Source organism: Lissotriton vulgaris, chromosome 8 (assembly GCF_964263255.1).
Source record: "Lissotriton vulgaris chromosome 8, aLisVul1.2, whole genome shotgun sequence".
NCBI lineage: Eukaryota > Metazoa > Chordata > Amphibia > Caudata > Salamandridae > Lissotriton > Lissotriton vulgaris.
This window is the reverse complement of record NC_141696.1, coordinates 1,192,235,911-1,192,243,133: the sequence shown is the minus strand read 5'-3', so window position 1 is coordinate 1,192,243,133 and position 7,223 is coordinate 1,192,235,911.

Sequence of the window (7,223 nt, the reverse complement as noted above, 5' to 3'; positions counted from 1 at the left end):
AGTGCTGCTGCTTTTAAGCTCACTTTGTTTCTTAGCCTGCCCAGTGACACACATTGTACACAGTGCAGAGCTTCCTTGTCACTCATTTTCTTGTTTCTTATTTGATTGCATACCTTCAGCTGGTGCTTGAACTCTTTACCTTCCTTTTGATCTGGTGACTTGTATCCAAACACTGCTCACCTTTTTTCTTTTTCTATAAGCACTCCATTAGAGATATCTTGCAGTTTCTTTTGTGCTCCTTCTCCACCCGCGTGACCGTACCCCCTTGATGTGTTGCTCATCCTTCCCATACCCTCGACCCTTGCATCCCCAAATCCAGGCCACGTTGCTCCTCCCCCACTTGGGAGCCATTAAAAATGCTAGCAGCTCGCATTTAATGCCACGCTACTGGGCTATCCAAATTTTATAAAATTACCATTCCAAGTGGTACCTGTATTTTAAATCAGTAAATAACATTTTTTTTAAACGGCATATTTAGCATTCTGTAAGCGAGTGTATGCAAAATGATGCAGCCACCAACAGCATAATTTTCTTGCACTGGATCCGCAAATAGCATTGCTAAAGACACTTGGCTAAAGAGGTGAGATCTGTTGTCTTTGCCCCTGCTTGCTATTATAGGCAGCCGGAACCAAGGAGTAAAATTCATAGCTTAAGAACTCTCTGTAACTTTTGTGAAATGTTGTACACTATTTTTGTTGGTGTCTCTGTCCTAGGCACAGCTGAATCCCAAGTTTCTTGAACACCAAGGTGGCTTAGTCTTTATTCCACCTCCTTCGTCTACCACGCTACCCCTCCTGCTTCTTTGTCAGTCTTAGGGGTTCTTTATCACCCCAGAGTTCTCCCTTTGTCACAGATTTACAAACTTGCTTTCCCACCTTTCAATCTCTCACTCTGGGATGAAGTTTGAGTGTTGGTCCCAAAATTAGGGTTGGGAGGAAGAAGGAGGAGGAAGAAAGAAGAAGAAAGAAGAAAGAAGAAGAAGGAAGAAGGAAGAGGGAAGGAGAAAGGAGAAAGAGAAGAAGAAGAAGGAGAAGGAGAAGGAGGAGGAGGAAGAGGAAGACGGAGAAGGAGAAGAAGGAGGAGAAGGAGAAGAAGGAGGAGAAGGAGGAGGAGGAGGAGGAGGAGGAGGAGGAGGAGGAGGAGGAGGAGGAGGAGGAGTAGGAGGAGGAGGATGAGGAGGAGGAGGAGGAGGAGGTGGTAGGAGGTGGGTGGTGGGTGGTGGTGGGTGGTGGTTGTGTAGACAAGTTACAGTAGCGGAAACTAAATTCTGAATGATTAATGCATTGCGATTTAGTATTGTTTTAAGAGGTGAGTCTTCAACTCTTTCTTAAATTGGAGCAGCATTGGGGTGCTATTTAAAACTCAATAAATAAATAAAATAAATAAAAAATAAACAAGTAAGGTGGTTATCTGTGGATCTTATATGGGGGGTAAAGAGTTCCAGAGAAGGATGTGAGCCCATGTTTTTTTTCTTGTATGTTGGGGTTTTGAGGCGAGGTGCCACTCTAGAGCAGAGGTTCCTTAGTTCGGTGATTTTCTTCCTGAATATGAGCGGTCCTGTTGCATGTATCGCTTTGTGGGTGATACAAAGCAGCTTGAACATGGATCTTCTGGCAACCGGTAACCAATGTAGGGCTTGCGGTCTTGGTCTTGCGGCTTTATATGTAAGAGTAGTCTGGCAGCAGAGTTCTGAATCCGTTGAAGTCTTTTCATAGTCGTTAAAGGTGATCCATGGTAGAGGCTATTGGCGTAATCGAGTTTGGACAGAACAAGAGAGATGGTAGCCTAGACCATGTGTGGAAATCCTAGATGGGGAAGATTTGTTGCAGAGCTTTTATAGTAACAAAGCTTGATCTTGCTAGTTTGCCCATTTGGGCATTTATTGATAGCTTGGAGTCCCTGGTCATTCCGAGGTTTCGCCTTCCTTCGATACTTTGGGCGGCATTCCCAGATCATCAGGCTAGTTGGTGAATGGGTCGCAATTTTTCCAATTGCCAAACATGAGTAGTTCTGTTTTAGAAGCATTCAATTGGAGATGGCTCCACGTCATCCATTGATCCACGGCTCTGAGACAACTGAAAATTGGTGAGTTTCCTTTACAAAAAAATAATCGTTATTGGATATTTTTCCATACACTCCAAACAACCCCGCCCCCCTTCTCACCTCTTACAGCTGGTAAAATTCTTTAAATAAATAGAAATTTCAAACACAATGACCAAATTCATAACAATATAAGTATGCATTTCAAATACTTTATATCTATAAAAAGAAAAAAAAGGTCCAGGGCCAGCCCCTCCTCCACCGCCTAAAGTGTCAAGTGCAAAATATATCAAATATGGGACTAATAACCTATCCAAATTATTGTCCCTCACGTGGCCCGTGATCTCTCCCCCATTCAGATATAGGGGCCCAGATTCTCAAGCCATTTTGTTGTTCACGACTCTCCTTCTGCATATATACATAGCTTTTTTCAGGCTATAAACCGCAAAAAAACTGGCCAGCCATTGTTAAAAACTGGGAAACCAGTCAGACTGGAGACCAGCCAAATTGTGGAAAAGCAGAACCTCAACGTTGCCATAGCTATAAAAATCAGTTCAAGCCAGTTTCCCAACTGGTTCCTCGCGGATTCTCCTAATAAAATTAACTCTGGTGCTAAAATGACCTCTACTTTTAGCACCTCTGACAGAAATCCGGATATCGAGCTCAGTACAGGTAGCAAAAATGTGTACAATATCAGCCATATGTAGAGCACATTGAGGACAAAATGTCCCTTTGCCCACCCGCGATTTAGCAATCATATCCGGTGTGTAATAAAAAAAAGAATACAGGTCTTATAGACTGTGCCTGCAATCGTGATTACATTAAAATGGATTGTGCAAGGTCAAACACCTGAAAGAATGTGTTGTCAGATATCCCCACCTTCTCTTGCCGTTTTAGAGAGTATTTATCCATATCATCGGACATGGCAGAGTTGAGGTTTCCCCAATTGATATTGCTCTTACTTTTAAAATCTTTTCAATAACTTCTATTCTATTAAATCCAGCTGATCCACCCTCTTTCCGCAAAAGAAAAACCCCTACTTGAAGGAATTTAAAAAAGTCTCTCCGTCCAAGGTTAAATTCATTTTTCATCTCGTCAAAAGATCAAAGCCCAGAGGAAGAAAAAAATACAACCCACCGACCAACCAACCCCACCAAAGGCTCCAAGCTATAGAGAGTCTTAAAGCAAGCTTTTTTGTAATATCTATCATTCAAATGTCGCCAGAAACATCCCCAAGCCTCTTTCCCCATCAAGAGCTTGTATGGCGAGGGAACTGGCCTAGTCCCCACACAATCAACGTTTCACACAACAATACTCGGCTGTATATCAGAGTAGTGGCCCAATAATATAGCTTTGAATTAGGTAGAGCCCACCCACCTCAGTCCCTTGGTAGGAAACAAAATCTGAAGGCTTGTTTAGGTCTGGAGTACGCCCAAATAAACCTGAAGAATAGATTTTCCATTGTTTTAAACTATTGTGGTGAGAAGCCCGAAAGAGAGATAACATTCTAGGGTGAAAAAGCCTTTGGATCTCATTACTTATGCCACCTATAGATAGTTGTAAATTGTTTAATCTAGCAAGAGCTTGCTTGGTTTTACCCAAAAGAGGTTCTAAATTTTCCCTAACCACATTATCTAATCAAGCCGACAGGTTGGCGCCCAGATAAGTTACCTTCTCCACTACCCGGCTATCTATCATCTTCATTCTTTCATTAATAATAACCTGATACCCGGCTATCTATCATCTCCATTCTTTCATTAATAATAACCTGAGTCTTATCTTTATTCGGAGTCTAGACAGAAACACACCCAATGCGCCCAGCTTCCTCCTTTATTACCTTAACTAGCAGCCCGTCCCGACGTTGTCCGGGTATGAATTGCTGCCGGCCAGTAGTATATTGTTTTGTAGGATTTCGTTTAGATAGCATTTCTTATCTGTGACAGGCTTGTGAAACGCTCCGATTCACAGTGCACTGCTGATGCACTTAAGAGTGCGTGTACAGTAGTGTGTGAACTCGAGTTTCCCTACTTTATTTTTCCTTGCAATATTACATAGCGCAAACTCGACGTTGTGGTAGGCACGGGGAGACAAAGCGATTTGCCTGGAATCATAGGATGTTGAGCTGATGCCGAGATTCGAATGTAGCTCCCCAGCTCTAAAGTTCGCAATTCTAGAACTTGTGGTGGGAGGTGTGTCTAAAAGTGTATGTCAGTGCTGGCCATCAATGAGAGAGACCTGTGCATTTTTCAAATGGGTGGTGAAAAAATATGAGTATGTTGCTGGAGATGTGGGCCGCCGTGCCACCAATGTACTTAACGGGGGAGGGTAAACACCCATTATTCCGCAACTTTCTTTCCGCACACCATTACTCTTCATACTTTCATTACAAAAGTACCATGACTCCACAATGCCATTATAACGCATGGCATTACATTTGATATGCTTTTACCACGCATACATTTACAACGAAATTAGTTGTAAATGCATGAATGGTAAAAACATGTTTTTTTTAATGTTTGGATAAGGTAAGTATGGGTATAGGGGTATATGTTTTGGGGTACTGAGGTATATGTTTTGGGGTGTTTGGGTATTTTAAGGGTTCAGATATAGTTTTGGGTTATGGGGTACAGAGGTAGATTTAGGGTTTAGGGATAGGTATGGGTTTTGGGGTACAGAGGTATTTTTAGGGTTCAGGGCTAGGTTTGGGTTTTGGGGTATAGGGATATTTTTAGGGTTTAGGGGTAGGTTTGGGTTTTGGGGTACAGGGTTATTTTTAGGGTTCAGGGCTAGGTTTTGGGGTACAGGGGTATTTTTAGGGTTCAGGGGTAGGTTTGGGTTTTGGGGTACAGGGGTAGGTTTGGGTTTTGGGGTACAGTGGTATTTTTAGGATTCAGGGCTAGGTTTGGGTTTTGGGGTACAGTGGTATTTTTAGGGTTCAGGGCTAGGTTTGGGTTTTGGGGTACAGCTGTATTTTTAGGGTTCAGGGGTAGGTTTGGGTTTTGAGATATAGGGGTATTTATAGGGTTCAGGGCTAGGTTTGGGTTTTGAGGTACAGGGGTATTTTCAGGGTTTAGGGATAGGTTTGGGTTTTGGGGTACAGGGTATATTTATAGGGTTAAGATGGGTTAGTAATTAAGGGCGTTGGGGTATTTTAAGGAGTAAGGGTGGGTTATGATTATGGGGTGCAGGGGTGGGATTAGCACACAATATGAGACATGGCATGAAGGGATGAATGTACCACACACCCCCAGCGTTTGTCACGCCCCAGCACACGCCCACAGCACAACGCAGATGTTCTTTCACCTTTTAAATGTATATGATGGGCGCCTGCATAGCCTATGTCCTTCTGCTGCAACTGCCCTTTCCAACGCTGTATTGGGTGTTGTGATTGGTGCTGTGGTTCCTGAGATTACCCGCCTCAAAGGTTTGGGCTCTCTCTTTATTATATTAGTATGGATAGCAGAGATTGGGTCGGGTGTTGCAAGAGCAATGTCATCGGCATAAGCAAGGGTCTTAATTGCCAAATTTTGAGTCTACATTGCCGGGATTTGATCATTGCCTTCCAATCTACAGATAAAGGGTCAATAAAAATCACAGATATCAGACGGGAGCAGGGACAGCCTTGCCTAGTCTCTCATGATATTAAAAAAGTCTCAGATAACACACCACTCACCACTACCCTCGCTGTTGGATCTACAGATAGCATTTTCACCGCCTGAATAAAGTCTTGGTCAAGCCCGATTCTGGACATTGGCCTCCAGAGATTCTGCCAGGAGACCTGGTCCAAGGCTTTATCTGCATCGAGCAGAATAAGAGCCATCGGGTCCCATGCTACATTGGTAGAATCGAGCAGTGATATAACACTCTGGAAATAATCGATCGTTGATCTGCCGGGAATAAACCCATGTTGTCGGTCCAAAATAATTTAAAGAATATTAGGTGCAAGCCTCATAGCCAAGACTTTAGAATAAATCTCTGAGTCACCATTTATCTTGGTTATTGGGCAATAGGATCCCAAATAAAAAGAAGACCTATTTTTTCAAAGAAGACTGCTATTTTAGCAGAAGACCACCCTTACCGAAGTCGAATACTACATTTAGTGGTTAACCTGTCTTTTTATAGCATTCGAAGACTACTTTATGCCATTTTTAGTATTCAGTAGTATTCTTTTTGGGAAGGCTAGTGCATGAAGACTACTGATATGTTAGTGGTACTTCTTGAATACTAACAGAATACTAAGCACATACTTATTTGTAATCGCATAGTCTTCATTTACAATGCAGAACATTTAGTGAATACAAACAATTTGAATACTACTGGACTTTACCCAGACTACTATTAACATTCTATTCAAGCTGCATGCTGAATGGTAGATCTGTGCCTTATTTATTGTACAATTGTTATGCCTTATTTATTATACTATTGTGGTGTTTGTGTAGTGTAGGGGAGTATTTTAGGGTTTAGGGTAGTTTTGGTGGACCGTGCAGGGTAGTGATTGATTGTAGGGACCGGACTGGGAGTTGGAGGAGGGTTGTGCTGGGGATAGCGTTTTAGGCTTTAGTGTTGTGGTGTTCGTGTAGTGTAAAGTAGTGTTTTAGGTTTTAGGGTAGTGCTGGGGGGTCGTGCAGAGTAGTGTTTAAGTGTACGAACAGGACTGGGGGTCGGAGGAGGGTCGTGCTGGGGGTAGTGCTTTAGGGTTCAGGGTAGTGTTGTGGTGTTTGTGTACTGTAGTGTATTGTAGTGTTTTAGGGTTTAGGGTAGTGCTGGGGGGTCATGCAGGGTAGTGTTTGAGTGTAGAGACCGGACTAGGGGTCGGGGAAGGGTTGTGCTGGTACTAGTACTACTCTCTACTTCTCACTGTACTACTCTCTAATAATCAATTTCTACTACCCTCTACTACTCACTCTCTACTACTCACTCTCTATCACTCTCTACTACACTCTAGTTATCACTCTAATACTCTCTACTACTCACTCAACTACTTTCTACTCACTCTCTATTACTCACTCTCTACTACTCACTCTACTACTCTCTATTACTCACTCTCTATTACTCACTCTCTATTACTCACTCTCTATTACTCACTCTCTTCTACTCTCTACTACTCACTCTCTACTACTCTACTACTCACTACTACTCACTCTCTACTACTCACTCTCTACTACTCTCTACTCACCCTCTAC